Source organism: Dama dama, chromosome 24, assembly GCF_033118175.1.
Source record: "Dama dama isolate Ldn47 chromosome 24, ASM3311817v1, whole genome shotgun sequence".
Lineage (NCBI taxonomy): Eukaryota > Metazoa > Chordata > Mammalia > Artiodactyla > Cervidae > Dama > Dama dama.
Window position 1 is genome coordinate 33,709,346 of NC_083704.1, and position 19,791 is coordinate 33,729,136.

Genomic DNA, 19,791 nt, shown 5'->3' on the forward strand with positions numbered 1-19,791 from the left:
AAGTTCCATGAGGGCAGGGACCTTCTAGATCTAGTGAACTTCTAAAGTTTGTGGGCCTAGTGTAATGCCTAGAAGACATATTAGGCATCAATAAATATTTACCCAAAGTAATGACTTCAATCGCTGAGCTGTCTCAGAACCATTGTAACTTTAAATATGCTTCAGGGCTGACTGCAGAAGAAAGGACAGGTCCTGAGAAATGAGAAGGTCTGTGCATAGCTGAAGAATAAAAGAACCACGTTCCTGAAGAGAAAACCAACATAACACCTACTGTGCTGAATATCATTCTTTTGCTGGTGTGGTCCACTGTGTCACCCTCCAAGTCTCTGTTAACGGGCCAGCTAAGTTGCTAAATATGTATAATATCCCATTTCCTTACCTCTCCAGGATTTTAAAAAGACCCTAAGAACTGAAGGAATCGAAAGGGAGCTGGAGGAGGCAAAATGGAGCAGGAATCGATGGTTCTTGCCCCCCATGACCTCTGCCTGCCTTTTGTCTGTGAAAAGAGTTCAGCTAAGAATAGGTTTAATCAGAGAAGTGAGAAAATGTAGAAACAAAGGAAAACAGTCCAATGAGATGAAATAACCATTTGGTCATTAAGCATAATTAAGGATCTTTAGTTCCTTCTCAAGGCCTACAGATAATACGTTGAGCCATATCCTGTGAGCTGTCTTACAGACAGTGAAACCCCCACCAGATGGGAGAAGTTAACTGCATGATGATCAGACTGTAGCCACGACATAAGCTGCCACAGTTCTTAGAAATGGCCTCAAGGAAATGGGAATAAACGGACCCCAGAACTAAAGATAAACTGTACTGAAGACAATCAAGGCGACAGTGGTTACACCACTGATCACCAATTTCATGATGAGTTAGACCAGACTGTGCAGTTTCTGCCTCCCCCTTTCTCTGTCTATAAAAGCCTCCCCCTCCCCCCAGCCCACCACTGCTGGCATCCAAAATAAAGCAAACTTTCCTATTGGCTTTTGAGTGGCAAGCAGTGGGACTCCCCATTGCTGGTTACAAAGGGAAAAGGCAGAACAGAAGCAAAGCAAAAAAAGCCATTTAGATTTCAGTAGAACTGAATTCCAAAGGGGGGATTTGGTAAATGATGTTAGTGATAATCAGGATAGGGTTAAAGAGTTAAAGCAGAAGATGGAAACAGAAAAGTGGAAAAGACATCCCAAGAAGCAAAAAAGAAACACATCTTTTATTCTTACCAATGGAAGACATCTACATTTATGAAAAACAGAGACTTGAATATAATTAAAACAGCAACAATTCATCTGTACAGTCTAAAAGTCACAGTCTCCATATACACTGTTAGATCATGACTAAACGAATGATGGTCTCCATGGAAACACACAAGAAATGCAGACATTGTTTAACTCTGGGAAGATGAAAAAGTTCTGGAGATGGTGATGGTTTGCACAGTGTACTGAATGCCACAGACCTGTACCTTAAAAATGGTTAATTAAAACATTTTACATTATATATACCTTGCTGTGTGTTTAGTTGCCCAGTTGTGTCTGATTCTTTGTGACCCCATGGACTGTAGCCCACCAAGCTCCTCTATCCATGGGATGCTCCAGGCAAGAATAGTGGAGTGCGTTGCCATTTCCTTCTCCAGGGTTCTTCCTGACCCAGGGATCGAACCAGAGTCCCTCACGTCTCCCGCGTTGGCAGGCACATTCTTTACCACTAGCACTACCTGGGAAGGGGCTAGATTCTGGGGCAAATGTTTGCAGTCCCCAAGCTCTCTCATTCTACAAAAAGATAAACTGGATGGAAGAGGATTTCTGGGGCTATTTGGACTTTCTCCTCTGGAACCAAAATTCCTGTTTCCAAATCAAAAAAGGAAATTTTACATTTCAATATATATATGCAACTTGATCAAAATAAATTCCTTTTTCTTCCACCATTCTATCACATTCTTTTTCAAAAAACCTATACTGGACCTTTCTTGAAGCTATTACAGAGAAAATAATTTTGGGTGAAAGGGAGAAAGACAGGTAATGACAAAGATGTCCATTGATGGCTGGGTAACCTCTGAGAGATCCTCTAGTAAATAGAGGTGGCAATCTAAGATAAGAATTCATGATTTGGAATAATGCTGAAAAGTTAAGAAGTGAACTCATTCAGAATGCAAAGGGCCCTGAAAAACCACGCTGAGGGGTTGCCCCGACTTGATCCTATAAGACAACAGGGACTCTGGGCTGAGAATCCACATGAGAATATCATTCGAAAACTAAAAAATCCAGGAGAGGCATGCAGGAGGGAAGGGACGCAGATGGCAGGGAGACAAGTAAATAGATCAGTACAATCATCCTTTTCTCTACTATAATTGTAGCATTTATTGTTCGTTTTAATGTAAATACACCCAGAACCAGAACACCTGGTCAGAAAGAGGTCAGCACCTTCTGTGATCCTCTGTAATTCTGGCATGTCTGTATATCCTTGCAAATGTGAATAAAAAGTTTCCATACATTATGAAAATTATTTTTTTCCTCTTTCTCACTGGTTTGCCATTTTAAAACTGTGTAAATTATACAAACTCATGCTTGTATGTTATAAAAGTATGGACAATTCAGCAATCCACAGAATAAGAAATTCAAATAGTTCTTTTTCTGCCTCTCCCCAGCATACCATCACTCCATGCTCTTACACCCTTTCTTCTTTTTTAGAATTAACTAACCATAACAGTTCAGTGAACTTCACCCCACCTCAGGCAGTTTCTACATATTTAAATATATATACAAAAATAACCTTTTCAGGGCTTTCCCGATGGCTCAGTATAAAGAATCCACCTGCAATGCAGGAAGACGCAGGAGACTTGGGTTTGATCCCTGGATCGGGAAGATTCCTGGATGTGGGCATGGCAACCCACTCCAGTATACTTGCCTGGAGAATCCTATGGACAGAAGAGCCTGGTGGGCGACAGTCCACAGGGTGGCAAAGAGTCAGACACGACTGAAAGCAACTGAGCACGCAGGCACATGATCTTTTCAAGGCCAGGAATTCAGATCTCAACCCAACTGCGACCTCCTCAGACAGCCTCACTCCCCATCATTCTCTAAAATGCTTTAATTTTTTCTCATTATTCTTATCACTATCTGAAATTAGTTTGGGTTTGGTAAGTATTGTTGAATGAATGCTTTTATATATGATGTTTGTGTATGTACACATACACATACAAATGCACATAATTTTGGAGTTTTCAAAACTGAAGTAGGGTTGATTTACAATGTCGTGTCTTGCTGGTGTATAGCACAGTGATTCAAATACATATATACACATATAGTCTTTTTGACATTCTTTCCCATTATAGTTTATTATAAGATATTGAGCACAGTTCCTGTGCTAGAGAGTAGGATCTTGTTATCTACTTTGCATATAGTAGTTTGTATCTGCTAATCTCAACCTCCGAATTTATCCCTTCCCACCTCTTTCTCTTTTGATAACTAACCATATGTTTGTTTCCTATGTCTGTCTGTTTTGTAAATCATTTCATTTGTATCATATTTTAGATTTCACATATAAGAGACATCGTATGATATTTGTCTTTCTCTGACTTACTTCATATAGTATGATAATCTCTAGGTCTATCCATGTTGTGGTAAATGGCATTGTTTCATTCTTTTTTATGACTGAGTAATATTCCATTGTGTATATGTACCATATCTTCATCCATTCATTTGTCTATGGACTCTGAAATTGTTTCCATGTCTTGGCTCTTGTAAATAGTGCTGCTATGAACATCAGGGTGCGTGCATTTTTTCAAATTAGAATTTTCTCCATATATATTCCCAGGAGTTGGATTGCTGGATCGTTTGCTTCCCTCGTAGCTCAGTTGGTAAAATCATCTGCCTGCAATGCAGGAGACCCGGGTTCGATTCCTGGGTTGGGAAGATCCCCTGGAGAAGGAAATGGCAACCCACTCCAGTATTCTTGCCTGGAGAATCCCATGGACAGAGGAGCCTGACAGGCTCCTCTGGGATCACAAGAGTCGGACACGACTTAGCGACTAAACCACCACCAACCATGGCAACTCTATTTTTAGTTTTTTAAGGAACCTTTCTACTGTTTTTCACAGTGGCTACACTCATTTATATTCCCACCAACACATACTTTGTAATTATCTACTTCGAAATATTTCCCCTTAGTTTTAGATGTGCAGAGAACAAAGAACTTTCAGTTTGATGCTGTATGTTCTCAAATATCCTTTATACTGTTAAAATAGTTTAAGATAGGGGAGAGAATTATGAACACTTGGAAAGTATCATTCCTTTATAGTGCTCTTTTGTCCTGTTTCATTGCAAATCTGAACAAAAATAAATATCCACTCGATTAAATAGTGATTCACCACTTACACTGTTTTGAGATTTTAAACGAGGATCACTAAATCGCTAGCTTAAAATGCACAGGGGATCAGCAGGGTGCTCTGTGATGACCTAGACGGGTGCAATGGTGTGTGGGGGGTGGGGGGTGTGGAAGGCAGGTCCAAGAGGGAAGGGAAGTGTGTATCGGATACACTTCCTTGTACAGGAGACACACAGCATTGTAAAGCAACTGTACTCCAAGGGAAAAAAAAGGAAAGCATTATAATGCCCTCATTCTGAAAAAATAAACAAAAAACTATGACTTATGTACCAAAGAGGTCACTGTGCTTGTTTAAAAATAACAAAAATGTTTTAAAGGTGTCATGCCAATAAATAAATAAAGCGTACAGGAGAAAATTAAAGTATAGCAGTTTTTATTTTTGCTTCTGTTGTGCCCTCTTGTGGAATGACATATAACTTGCATATTGATTTTTGTGAAGTTTTAACAAAGAGCAGATTGTACCTGTGTCCTTGCTACATTCCCACATGTTCCTGTTAGATAGTTAGAAAAAGGAGTCCAAGATGTTGGCTGGAACAATCACATAGAAGGCAAACAAAAGAAAAAGCCCAGGAAAGAGGAAGTCAAGAACCAGAGGAGAATCTCCAGTGGGGAAACACGCCCCCTTCCTTGATTGGCCTTGAGTGTATGTCTATTTGCATTCCCTTTCCTGATTGGTGGCAGGTACAAGCCCTATTTAGCATAAGGCTGGGCCAATCAGGCTCCAGGGGGAGGTGACAGAAAGTATGAAAGAGGAAAGCTAAGAGAGGTGGAGGCCACTCTTTTGGGATCAGCCTGTTTCATTTGGGGGTCAGCCCACTCTCATGTCTCAAGGGTTTACTATCTGCTGTCTGCTTAACAAAATTCTGCCTGCTTGAGCTGTAACTAGTCTGTTGTTTCACATCTTTGCTACAAGGAGATAAGAATCGAGGGAGAGAAATAAACTGACTTGACATTCCCATCAATGAAGTAGACTCTTCAATCAGTTTAATCTTTGATCACCATGCAAACAAGATTCAGATTGCCTCTGAATCGAGAAAATCAATGATGGCTTTGTTCAGGAAGGTTCTCCTAAAATTCTGGCTTGTCAAGCTTGTGTTTGGTCTTGGATTTCATCATCTCAGCTGTGGGGCCAACTGTTCTAACTGCATGCAGGCCGTTTTGCACAGGCCTTGCATTCCTGAAGGTGTCTGGTTTCTCTGGCGTGCTCTGAGATACTGGCTCTCTCAGATCTTCCATCTGCTCCCATCATCCCTTTGAATTGCTTCCTCCTCTTATCAGGTGTTGCAATCCCAGCCAGCAAGTACATACTATCTTCTCTTGCTGGCTGCAGACATCCTGTTAGCCATGGCAACTGTCCTTTAAAGCAGAGTCCAGTTTCTGAGTCAGAAGTTGCCTTCTCAGAGACTGTCTCCTCTGCTAGGGAGTTGCTGGAAACAGGATCATTGGGTTGCAAGCAACTATAGCTCTTCATTTGAATTGGACTGGTTTTCAAAGAATATTTCCTTTTCCTTGTATATGAGAATGAAATTCAATTAACATTTACTGAATATTTATAGGGTTCAAGTCTGGGCACTTTATAAGCATTAAATCTTCAAATCCTCTCTACGACCCTTTGATGAACTTGATAAAGCCCTGTCCACTCATTCATGCTTCCAATCATCCAGCTTTCCTCCTTCCCTCCCTTTCCTCTATCCTTCCTTCCTGCTTTTCTACCTACCTTCCTTCTCATCCATACCATCCAAACAGTTTTACTGAGTACCTTCTGTTAATATGTGCAGTGCACGATGTGTTAGAGATCAAAGACTTTTCCCCTGATAGGACTTAGATGCCAGTGAGAGAAAGCAAAAAATAAAACAAGTAAGTAAAGTATAGATGAAACTTTGAAGATAGTAGCAGAGAAGGAAAAATAGAGTGAGGGAGAAGAGCAATTTTAAATACAATAGCCTCACTGAACAAGTGAGTCTGAACAAAGACATGTGTACTATTTTTATACCCAGTTAACAAATGACGACGGAAGATTCATGGGAATCTTCCAAAGGAGGTAGTTTGGAATATCCTGGGAATCTTTTCTATAAATACAGAAGAAAAATTTGGCATTTAGAAATTGCAAGAAGTCAGACAGAATGACTAGACTATGGGATAAACTTGGGATTCAATCCAGGCTCTAAGATATACCCAAGGAAAAAAATGAGGTAAACTTCCCTTAATTTCAGTTTCCTCATTAGAAAAAATGTGACAAATCAGTACATTCCTCAAAGAGCTGAGAAGAGCTGATGAACTCATCAATCGGAGGGTCTTATCATGTGTTTGTGTAACACATTGTGTGGTCTTCATGTCACTGTGTGAACCAACCATACAGTCCGCTCCTTTCAGTGGCACGTCCTGAAGACCTATCTTAAAGCCTCATTTCTCAAAGTATTTTCAATGGTAGCCCACAGTAAGAAAGGCATCTATGTCACAATGCTAGAACGTGCACACATAAATACATAAAACAGAAACAGTTTCAAAAATATTATTTGTCTTACTATAGTAATGCATGTCCCTTATTCGATTCTACTCATTTAATTTTTAAAAAGAGCTGGTCATTATCTACAAAATTGATTTCAGGAATTACTAGTGGGGGACTTTGCTGGCAGTCCAGTGGTTAAAACTCCAAGCTCCCATTGCAGGGGGCGTGGGTTTGACTGGTCAGGGAACTAAGATCCTATATGCCAGGCAGCATGGTCCCAAAAAAAACCCCACACAAAAAGAGTTACTAGTGGGTAATTTGCTTAGTTCCCTGACCAGAGCCCTCAGCAGTCAAAGCACAGAGCTAACCATTGAACCAGCAGGGAATTCTGTAGTGGGTGCATTTCTACTAGAATCACAAGGGTTGAGCAGTTAATGAAGGCTTGGTAAGTAATTAAATATAGACAGACAGACATATGGACAGATAAATAAAAAATATCTTTAACATCTCCTGCCACATTTCCTCCCCCTCACAGCAAACAACCAATTCCAGTTCTTTGAGTATGTACCTTCACGTCTCTAAATAACACACTAAAAGAAAAACCTTAATTCTTTGAATGCACAGCGCTTCTGACACCAAATGTGCGGGGCTTTTCTCCAAACCAACTAATTCCCCAGCACTTCCTTTGGACACCAACTGAGTGTCCTACAATTCAATTATGACACTATCTGAGTTAGTAAGAACTACTGCAGTTAGTTACCAAAGATTAAGGGCCCAGTTCCACAAGACTGCCCTCCCCCTTCTGATGCTGATCATAAATAAGTGGTCCCCAGGCTGCCTACACTTCTGTCTGACTTGGCTACAAATCAGGGGTTCCCGTGATCCCCTCCTCAGGTCTGATGATTTGGTATAATGGCTCACAGAATTCAGGGAAACACTTATTTTTATGGTTTGTTATACAGAATATAAAAAAGGATACAGATGAGCAACCAGAAGAAAAGGTACACAAGATAACATCCAGAAGGGTCCAGAGCCCAGAAGCTTCTGTCTCCATGAAGTCTGCACTACTGTCTCAGAACATGGATGTCTTCATCAACCCAAAATCTCCCTGAACCTCCTCGTTTACAGATTTTTATGAAGGCGTCATCATGCAGGCGTGATCAATGATTAACTCAATCTCCAATCGCCCTCTCCCTTTCCTAGAGAATGGAGGTAGGGTTGGAAGTTCCAAGCTTCTAATCACGGTTTGGTCTTTCTAGTCACCAGCCCCCATCCAGAAGCCTACCAAGTCATTTCATTAGGACAAAAGACATGCCTATTATCCAGGCAATTCCAAGGGACTTAGAAGCTCTAGGAAGATATTTCTTATTATGTCAGAGACATCTCATCTACTGACTTCCTACCTGAGAAGAGAATTCAGGTCCTTTCCACAAAAACTATCAACTCCATAACACTGCTCACATATACACCTCATCTCCCAACACAGCAACATCAAAATATCATTTTGATCAACACACAATGTTATCTTATGATGATTATTTAACATGATTTCCAATTAAGCCATGGCACAAACCAGACTTTCCCTTTCTGGATAACTTTGTTTTCCCTGAAATTGCTAACTATGGTGTTTTGTTTGTTTGTTTGTTTTTTCCTGTTGTGAGTTTACTTAGTTGTTTATACTTCGAGCAAAGTTTCTCTACAGCTTCCTGATTCACTCTGATCAGGATGCTCTGCATCTCCCTTCCCCTGAGACGCCTCTCATGCCTCCTTTCTGTGGGACTGTCTGCTGCCTGGATCGCGCATCTTTATATTTCTGAATGTACTCCCTCGTTTTGGTGGAGCACATTATTCAGAGAGAAGACTGATGGGGGTAAATATTTTGAAACTATGCACATCTGAAAATGTCTTGATTCTACCCACATGCTTCATCTGTAGCTTGTCTGGTAGGGAAACTAGGTTAGAAATAATATTGCCTCTGAATTCAAAGGCTTTGCTCCAATATTTTAGCACTTCCACCACTGCTGCTGACAAGTTTGAAGCCTTTCTGATTCCTGATCCTTTGATGTGAACAACCCCCAACCCTCCACCTTACTGACACCTAATACACTCTTCGTTCTCTCGCTATTGTTCTGAAAATTCAAGTTCTTTATTTCACTCGATCTAGTCCGCTGTTGAACCCCTCCACTGAACTTTTCAGCCTAGTTATTGTATTCTTCAGCTCTGTCAGTTCCATGTGGCACTTTCTTACAGTTTTCCTTTTTGTTGAAAGTCTCACTTTGTTCATGCATTGCTCTCCCAACCTTGGTGAACATCTTCATAACTATTACATTAAACTCTTAATCAGGTTAGTGACGTAACCCCATCTTTTCCTTTTGTTTGGAGCATATGCCTCTGTATCTTCACTTTCTTTGACCCTCTGTGCTGGTTTCTATGCATTAGATGAAACAGCCATCTCTCTGACTTTTTTGTTTTTATTATTTATTTGGCTGCACCAGGTTTATAATGTTGTTCTTTTATTCCCTGTTGATGTTCTGCCTACTGCTTAATCCATTATTTTTTTTTTTTTCTTAGAGCGGCAGATGCAGCCGGTCGGGCACCAGGGAGCTGCTAGCTAGCGGCCATGAGACGCCCGGAGGACCCAACCGGAGACCCGCTCACAGCCGGCAGCGGCGGCGGTGACAAGTCCAGCCGGACATCGCCGACCGGCGACAGGGGCCTCTGCTTAATCCATTATTGAACGTGGGGCACTGAAATCTCCTAGTATTATTGGTGAATTGCCTAGTTCTCCCTCTAACTCTGTCAGTTTTTGCTTCAAGTACTCTGGGGGCTTTTACAGTTTACATAAATGTAAAAACAGTGCATAAATGTTTACAACATTTTCTTAGTGGATTTGATTTTCTTAGTGGGTTAACACGTGCATCATGACAAAATATGCCTGTTTTTCTCTATTAATGTTGCTTTTTAAATTCTACTTTATCTGATACTAGTATAGCCAGTCCAGCTTCCTTGTGGTTGCTGTCTGATTGACATATCTTTTCCAATTTATTTGTATTTTGAACCTGAGGTATGTCTCCTGTAAACAGAACATAGTTGGATTGTATTCTTTATCATCTATCTCTGGCAATTTCTATCATTTGATTGGACTTCTAACCATTTTTATTTAATGTGATTATAGACAGCTGAATTTATGTCTCCTATTTTTGTTTTCAATATGTATCATGTCTTTTTTATTACTCTAGTCTTTTCTTTTGCACTGAGTATTTTTGAATGCAGCATTTTAATACATTTCTTTTCACCATGCTTTTTGAGATGTTTCCCAAGCCAGGAATTGATGGTAACTTAGCTGGTAAAGAATCGCCCTGCAATGCCAGAGACCTGGGTTTGATTTCTGGGTTGGGAAGATCTCCTAGAGGAGGGCTAGGCTACCCATTCCAGTATACTCGGGGCTTCCTTAGTGGCTCAGATGCACTACCAGGGAGGTACCCACAATTTCTAATGAGAAGTACCCTATTAATCTTATTGGAGTTGCCTTACATGTGTCAAGTATTTTTCTCTTGCAGCTCATAAGACTTTGTTTTTGTCTATCAGGGTTTTTACCATGATTTGTGTGCGGATCTCTTTGAGTTTATCTTACTTGGGGTTGCTTTTCCATGTGTAGATTGTTTTTCACTAAATTTCCAAGTTTACAACCATTATTTTTTCAAAAATTTTTTCTATTCCTTTCTCTCTCTCCTTTCCTTCTGGTGCTCCCATCATACACGTCCTGGTGGGTCTAATGGTACTTCACATCTCCAAGTCTCTGCTCAATTTTATTTGTTATTTTTGCCTGTTCTTCAGGTTGTATAATCTTAATATTTGATTATTTTCAAGTTTACTGATTTCTTTCTACTTTAAGTTCAAATCCATAGCTGATTTTTTTCACTTCAGTTACTTTACCTTTCAACTCTAGAAATTCTATGTGGCTCTTTTAAAAAAAAAATAAATTTCTTTATTGACAGTCTCAATTTTACAAAACATCATCATGATGTCTTATTTTACATTTTTAAGCACAGGTTCCTTTTGTAGCTTGAATACATTTATAATGGCTTCTCTGAAGTCCTTTTCTACTAAATCTGACAGCTGGGTCTTCTCACCAGTTTCTGTTGCCTGCATTTTTTTTCCTGTGAATGAGTCACACTTTCTTATTTATTTGCCTGCCTTATATTTTCTTGTTGAAAAAAATTTAGATAATATTTTTAGCATGTTAATATATTTTAGCATGATAATACATTTTAGGATGTTGTAGCAACTTTGGAGAACTCTCCCCTGCCCACACTACACCCCACTCCAAAAAGTGCAGGGCTTGTTGATGTTGTTTATTTGTTTAGTATCTTGACTGGACTATTTCAGTGTAGTCCACTTCATCTTGTGTGTGAAATCTATGATGTTTTTCCTACAGAGGATGCAGCCTGTGCATACCCATGGTCACCCAGGATGACAGTGTTTTTTATCAGGGCTCTCATTGATTGACTATTCCTCTAAGCTTTCTCATAAGCTGTTCACCACTGTTGGTATTATACCCAGCTGTTAGCCTTCACTAATTGCAGCTGATTGCTCTTCTATTTTTGACAATGGCCTGAGCACAGTTGCTCTGCAGGATGATCCATTAAATTCACATCTGCGGGGACAGTTTTAGAAGCTGGTCTTTGAACTTTGTTCTGACCAGAAGGGCACTTTTTATATTTCTTCCCCTGGTTCTCCCTTGTAAACTAACTGGCCTATAGTTTATTTAGCTTCTTGATCTCATGAAGCTTTCTCTTAATGAAGGGAGTCTCTGAACCCTTGGCCATTTTTGCCTGGAATTTAAGCTTCTGTAAGACACTGCTGGTAGAGATGAGAAATGCTGATGACCTCCCCACCCCGTGCACCCAAGAAAATACCATATCCCTCAGTTGGGAGCTGTGGAGGAAAGGATTTCTGTGTTCTTGACTGAACTGAGTTGGGTTTCCACCATGCTGAGCTAGAAGGGGAGAGGGAGGGAGTGGGTCATGACTCAATTGGCACAGATTCTCACTCTTTCTTATTAAGTTTTAGTAGATTTTCTTGAGTAAGAAATCTGTTTCTTCATTTGCTTAGGCCATTAGGACAGTTTCCAAAGATTCTAGATAGTTCTAAAAATAATGTTCTGGGACTCCCCTTGAGATCCAGTGGTTAAGACTTTGCCTTCCAATGAAGGGAAGGTCTCACATGGCTCAGGGCCAGAAAACCAGAACACAAACAAAAGAAGCAATATTGAAACAAATTAAAAAAAAAAAAAAAAAAGGTCCACATAAAAAAGTCTTAAAAAAAAAAAATATATATATATATATATATATCTATCAGTTATGCTTGATTCACTGGGGAGCAGTTTCCAGAACTTTCCTGCTGCCGTTTCAGACGTCACCACCCTGCCAGGCTCTTTTTCTGCTGCAGTAGCTAAGCTTCTAGAACTTGATTCTCAGGCTCTTCAAGCAATCATCATTCTCACGGAGTGAGTCTAGCAAAGGACTGAGAGAGACAGATAGGGCCCTGGCGACATTACAGCAGCCTTTGGATCTAGCTGTGCTTGAGATTGGTCCTCTGATCTGGACTCCACAGTCAGGTAAGTGAATAAATTGCCTTTTCTGCTTCAGTTCAGTTCAGTCGATCAGTCATGTCTGACTCTTTGCAACCCCACGGACTGCATCATGCCAGGCCTCCCTGTCCATCACCAGCTCCCGGAGTTGACTCAAACACATGTCCATTGAGTTGGCGATGCCATCCAACCATCTCATCCTCTGTCATCCCCTTCTCCTTCAGCCTTCAATCTTTCCCAGCATCAGGGTCTTTTGAAATGAGTCAGTTCTTTGCATCAGGTGGCCAAAGTATTGGAGTTTTGGCTTCAACATCAGTCCTTCCAATGAACACCCAGGACTGATCTCCTTTAGGAAGGACTGGTTGGATCTCTTTACAGTCCAAGGGACTCTCAAGAATCTTCTCCAACACCAGAGTTCAAAAGAATCCATTCTTCGGTGCTCAGCTTTCTTTATAGTCCAACTCTCACATCCACACACAACTACTGGAAAAACCATAGCTTTGACCAGACAGACCTTTGTTGGCAAAGTAATGTCTCTGCTTTTTAACATGCTATCTAGGTTCGTCAGAGCTTTTCTTTCAAGAAGCAAACGCCTTTTAATTTCATGGCTGCAGTCACTATCCACAGTGATTTTGGAGCCCAAGAAAATAAAGTCTGTCACTGTTCATTGTTTCCCCATCTATTTGCCATGAAGTGATGGGACTGGATGCCATGATCTTAGTTTTTTGAATATTGAGTTTTAAGCCAACTTTTTCATTCTCCTCTTTCACTTTCTCTGCTTAGCTATTCATAGTTGAAATTGAGTTTCTCTCATAGGTAACCAAGAGTTGTAACTAATATCCTGAATGTCAAATGTTTAATAATGTGTGAGTAAACGATAAGTACTGTGGAAAACTTGTTCAACAAAATTGGTGTCTAGGGTTGTTTTCATGTGATCTTTTAGGTAGTTAACTTCATCCTGATAATTTAAGGCTTCTTAGGGCTTGATGAAATATACAGACATCATTTATGATGATGCTAACTGATGTTCCTCTTAATAAGGCTTTTAAATATAATCCTATTTGCCTGTCACTATTTGTTGAAATACAAAAGGTTCTTTCCAAAGAAGTCTCAATGTTAATTGCTAATTCTGAAACATATTATTGATAATACAAAAACCTTACCTTAATTATAAAAAGTTCTAATAAAAAAAGTTCTAATAAGCCAAGTAAACCTCTCTTTTCGCTCAACATATGGCAGACACATTAGAACATTCCTAGTGGGCATACAGTCTTCCAAATACTGGAACCAGGTAAAGACCTCTTTAACAAACTATAAGTGCAAAAAGGGAAGATTATATGTTGTTGCTCTTGATGTTATATAGGAAATCTAGGTAATTAAGATTTTTATTTGGCATGGTATTACTTTGAAATATTAAAGAATGGGACAAGTTTGTTGGAAATACAGAGGTAAAAATTCTCAGGACATATTTATGTTTTGTGAATTCACATCACCTTTTCTATATTAAATAGGAATTAGTGAGATTTTATGGGCTTCCTTGGTAGCTCAGCTGGTAAAGAATCCACCTGCTATGTGGGAGACCCCAGTTCCATTCCTGGGTTGGGAAGATCCCCTGGAGAAAAAAATGGCAAACCAGTCCAGTATTCTTGCCTGGAAAAATCCATGAACAGAGAAGCCTAGATAACTATGGTCCATGGGTCATAAAGAGTCGGACATGAATGAGTGACTAACACACACACACACACAGGACATATTTATAGGTCAAGACATAAGCAATTTTATCCAGTCTCTCTTGACATATTCTTCCCTGACTTCTTCCTTAAGTGTGGATGTTTATGGCAAGTGTTATGAACAAGGCATAGGACATTATTATAATCTTCAGTTTAGTCACTCAGTCGTGTACGACTCATTGCAACCCCATGAACCACAGCATGCCAGGCCTCCCTGTCCATCACCAACTCCCAAACTCATCTCCATTGAGTTGGTGATGCCACCCAACCATCTCATCCTCTGTCATTCCCTTCTCCTCTCACCTTCAATCTTTCCCAGCAGCAGGGTCTTTTGAAATGAGTCAGCTCTTTGCATCAGGTGGCCAAAGTATTGGAGTTTCAGCTTCAGCATCAGTCCTTCCAATAAACACCCAGGACTGATATCCTTTAGGATGGACTGGTTGGATCTCCTTGCAGTCCAAGGGACTCTCGAGAATCTTCTCCAACACCACAGTTCAAAAGCATCAATTCTTTGGCGCTCAGCTTTCTTTATAGTCCAACTCTTACATCCATACATGACCACCGGAAAAACCATAGCCTTGATGAGACAGACCTTTGTTGGTTAAGTAATGTCTCTGCTTTTTAATACGCTGTCTAGGTTGGTCATAACTTTCCTTCCAAGGAGTAAGCATCTTTCAATTTCATGGCTGCAGTCACCATCCGCAGTGATTTTGAAGCCCAGAAAAATAAAGTCAGCCACTGCTTCCACTGTTTCCCCATCTATTTCCCATGAAGTGATGGGACCGGATGCCATGATCTTAGTTTTCTGAATGTTGAACTTTAAGCCAACTTTTTCACTCTCCTCTTTCACTTTCATCAAGAGGCTCTTTAGTTCTTCTTCACTTTCTGCCATAAGGGTGGTGTCATCTGCATATCTGAGGTTATTGATATTTCTCCCAGCAACCTTGATTCTAGCTTGAGCTTCTTCCAGCCCAGCGTTTCTCATGATGGACTCTGCGTATAAGTTAAATAAGCAGGGTGACAATATACAGCCTTGACGTACTCCCTTTCCCTATTTGGAACCAGTCTGTTGTTCCATGTCCACTTATCACTGTTGCTTCCAGACCTGCATACAGGTTTCTCAAGAGGCAGGTCAGGTGGTCTGGTATTCCCATCTCTTGAAGAATTTTCCACAGTTTATTGTGATCCACACAGTCAAAGGCTTTGGCATAGTCAATAAAGCAGAAATAGATGTTTTTCTGTAACTCTCTTGCTTTTTCGATGATCCAGCGGATGTTGGCAATTTGATCTCTGGTTCCTCTGCCTTTTCTAAAACCAGCTTGAACATCTGAAAGTTCACGATTCTTGTATTGCTGAAGCCTGGCTTGGAGAATTTTGAGCATTACTTTACTAGCATGTGAGATGAGTGCAACTGTGTGGTAGTTTGAGCCTTCTTTGGCATTGCCTTTCTTTGGGATTGGAATGAAAACGGACCTTTTCCAGTCCTGTGACCACTGCTGAGTTTTCCAAATTTGCTGACATATTGAGTGCAGCACTTTCACAGCATCATCTTTTAGGATTTGAAATAGCTCAACTGGAATTCCATCACCTCCACTAGCTTTGTAGTGATGCTTCCTAAGGCCCACCTGACTTCACATTCCAGGATGTCCTAAATTGATTGACTTAGGACTTCATAAATCTTGAATTGGTGGGATCTGAATTCCACTAATTGTATTTGAGAATCTAATAGGATGACTTGCAAAGGTTCATGCTCTGATTAGTAAAATCTTACCTGAGAAAAGGGCTTCCCTGATAGCTCAGTTGGTAAAGAATCTGCCTGTAATGCAGGAGACCCCAGTTCAATTCCTGGATTGGAACGATCCACTGGAGAAGGGATAGGCTACCCACTCCAGTATTCTTGGGCTTCCCTTGTGGCTCAGCTGGTAAAGAATCCTCCTGCAATGTGAGAGACCTGGGTTCGATCCCTGGGTTGGGAAGATCCCCTGGAAAAGGGGAAAGCTACCCACTCCAGTATTCTGGCCTGGAGAATTCCATGGACTGTATAGTCCATGGGGTTGCAAAGAGTCAGACTGAGTGACTTTCACTTTCACTTACCTGAGAAAAGGTTTCATCTACAGATGACACCCCCTCAGAAAAGAGGTAAGACTGTGATTCATAGTCATTTGACTGACCAGGGCCAGAATGTTTGCATTTTAGGATCTCCATCTCCTCTGCACTGACTGAGCAGCACCCCTGATTTGGTTTTATAGACACAAATTTCAAGGAAAACATCACCTAGACTTTATTTCAAATCACCAAGAGGATCAATATATCTCACTGATGTCCAGAAACTCCATGTTTATAATCTTCTGTTATGATATACAAGTCAGGGAAAGTAAATGTCCTGTCAACCACAATTTCTCTTTATTATTTTTAAGAAGGGCTACTTTCCATTATCAAAAGCAGATAAGGAATACCAGCACTCATTTGTCATTCAAAATGGAATAGACTTGTTCAGCAGGGGATGAATGAAAACCATCAAATGGTAGGTTTGTTTTTTTAGTAGTGGCAGTAAAGCCACAATTCAAGGTCAGGGAAAATTCAAATGTCTTCTACTGGGTTGTTACTATTTTTTTGGTAGGTTGGGGAGACAATTTTCCAATAATAACTTGGGATTTCTAATATTTTCCCCCTAAAACAGTTAAGCAGAAGCCTGAGATTTTTTTTCTTGTCTTCTCAAATGGTTTTCATAACACCAACCCAGAGATTTTACTTCTGATTTAGGGTAGTTGCTTCTTGAAAGTGAAGTGAAAGTGTTAATCGCTCAGCTGTCTCTGACTTCTTGAGACCCCTGGACTGTAACCAGGGGTCCTTCAGGCTCCTCTGTCCATGGGATTCTCCAGGCAAGAATACTAGAATGGGTTGCCATTCCTTTCTCCAGGGGATCTTCCTAACCCAGGGATCGAATCCGGGTCTCCTACACTGTGGGTGGATTCTTTACCATCTGAGCCACCTTGCTTTGTTTCATGTAGTGAATCCCATCTCACAACCTGTACTAAAGGTTGTACGTGTGAAAAACAGCCCATTTAGTAGTCAGTGAACTTGTGCAGCAAATCACCACCAATAGTACATCCAGGTTGTGTTTCTTTTTCACAGGTTCTGAGTAGGAAACGCTAAAAATGCCATTTGCCAGTTAGAGTTTCAGACCAACAGATGGTAAGGACTCCTTGTGGGGGTGTTTCCCAGGTACCTCAAAATCAAAATATGACTCTAATTAAACTCATCTTCTCCCTTACAAATAATGGTATTTGTTTATAGCCTTTTCCATCTCTAAGTTTTGTTTTTACATTTTTTGTTTTTTTTTTTTGGCCCCACCGTGTGGCATATGGAATCTTAGTTTCCCAACCAGGGGTTGAAGCCATGCCCTCTATGGTGGAAGCAAAGAGTCTTAACCACTGGATCTCCAGGCGAGTCCCCTTTTCTATCTCTAAATAGCACTACTATACACTCCCAGGTGACAAAGTGGTGAAGAGTCTGCCTGCCAATGCAGGAGACACAAGAGATGTGTGTTTGATCCCTGGGTCAGGAAGATCCTCTGGAGTAGGAAATGGCAACCCACTCCAGTATTCTTGCCTGGAAAATTCCATGGACAGAGGAGCCTGGCAGGCTTCAGTTCACGGAGTTGCAAAGAGTTGGACACAACTGAGCTCACACACACACACACAAACACACACTCATATGAACTAAAAGAAACAGCCTTTTTTGTAGGTCATAAAGAGTTGCATCCTGGCAATTTCAAACAGATCAACTTTAAAAGCTGTTCAGATCAGAAAACTTGGTGAAATTTTGCTCACCTCCACTTTACCTCTCATAGGGATGGAGGCATGGTCTGCATCCATCGCTAAGGCAACCAACCGCCATAGCTGAAGTCAGTATTAATTGGTCTCAGCAATTCCACTATCCGTACTGTAATGAACCAGTGAATCCTTTTTTTTTCCCCTAAATATGTATTTATTTATTTGGCTGTGCCAGATCTTAGTTGTGGCATGTGGAATCTAGTTCCCTGACCAGGGACTGAACTCAGTCCCCTGCATCGGAGCATGGAGTCTTAGCCACTGGACCACCAGGGAAATCCCTGAATCGTCTTCAATACCCAAGTCAGATGACCTCACTTCCAAGCTAAGAATTGATCAATGGCATCTCACTGTCCTGAACACAAACACCAGACATCCCAACATGGCTTATAGAGTCTGCAAGCCCCGGACCCAGTCAACCTCTTCTATTCCACCGCACTCTATTTTCAGTTGCTGGAATCTTCTATCTTCTCAAACATGTGCTTTCCTCCTTTTGTAGTAGGGCCTATGTACCTACTATTCCATTTACCTGGAACCTTTTCCTCTCGTTACTTCTCAGACCCTCGTCACCCAGTGACCACCCCCTGCTACTGCTCCTTCTTTCACGTTTCAGCATAAAAGCCATTCCTCAAGAGAACCTTCTAGATATCTCCCAGATCAAAGTGTAACCCTATGTTACATACATCCAGGAGACTCTGTTCTCCATCTCAGCATGGATCACATTTCTAAGTTCTTGTTCATTTCCATGCTAGAGTCAAACTCTAAGGGGGCAAGACCAATAAATAACTATTAAGGATTTGCTATGTAGCACAGGGAACTCTACTGAATACTCCATAATGACCCGTATGGGAAAAGAATGTTAAAAAAACTGGATATATGTTAGTGATAACCGACTAACTTTGTTGTACAGCAGAAAGTAACACAACATTGTAAATCAACTATACTTCAATAAAAATTAAAAAAAATAAAAAAGACCATGGGTGTCTTGCTCACTGCCATATTGCCATCACTAAGCCAGAGCTTAGCACCTAATGGGCACTCAATAAACGTTTACTGAAAGCATGACCTTCACAAATGTCAAGGCTGCAATGCACAAGTCACAGCTTCCATTTTGTTCAGTGATATTGTCAGTTTTGGTATATCTTTGGTGCTTTTCTATTTAGGATTTTTTTTTAAAAAGGAAACAAAGACATTCAATTTGAACACTCCAAATGGAAAAGGTGAACTGAAACTCTGGACCTTCTCTGAATCATTCCCTAGCAAAGTACAGCTGGGTCTCCCTGGTGGCTCAGTGGTAAAGAATTTGCCTGTCAATGTCACAGATGAGGGTTCAATCCCTGAGTAAGGAAGATACTCTGGAGAAGGAAATGGCAACCCACTCCAGTATTCTTGCCTGGAAAATCCCACGAACAGAGGAGCATGACAGCTACCGTCCATGGGGTCGCAAGAGTCAGACACGACTTAGTGACTAAAGCAACAACAACAACATAGTTACATCTAGCAGTAGTTATTATTTTAAGAGAAATAATAATAATCTAAAATAACATTTATCGAGCATCAACTATGTGCCAAGCTTATGGAGGAAAGTGAAGCTTAGAGAAGTTTAGATTTAGTGAGGGCCACAGAGCTAGTAAATGTGGATCCACAGTCACAAGGACTCATAATCAAGAATGCTCTGGACACTCTCAGCCCCTCAGTCTTTGAGAAAGACAGTTTCTCAACCATAGGGACCTTCTCTGTACACCCAGATCATTAAGAGCATCAACTACAGAATCTAAGAGGAACATATTTTCCACTATAACCACT

At 40.6% G+C, this 19,791-nt stretch overlaps 1 protein-coding gene across 2 annotated transcripts in view; it reads right to left on the reverse strand.

The window, feature by feature from the left end:
• The window catches only part of GXYLT2 (glucoside xylosyltransferase 2), a 78,710-nt gene that overhangs the window by 31,272 nt on the left and 27,647 nt on the right, over nucleotides 1–19,791 (reverse strand). The gene's annotated exons all lie outside the window — the stretch shown is intronic.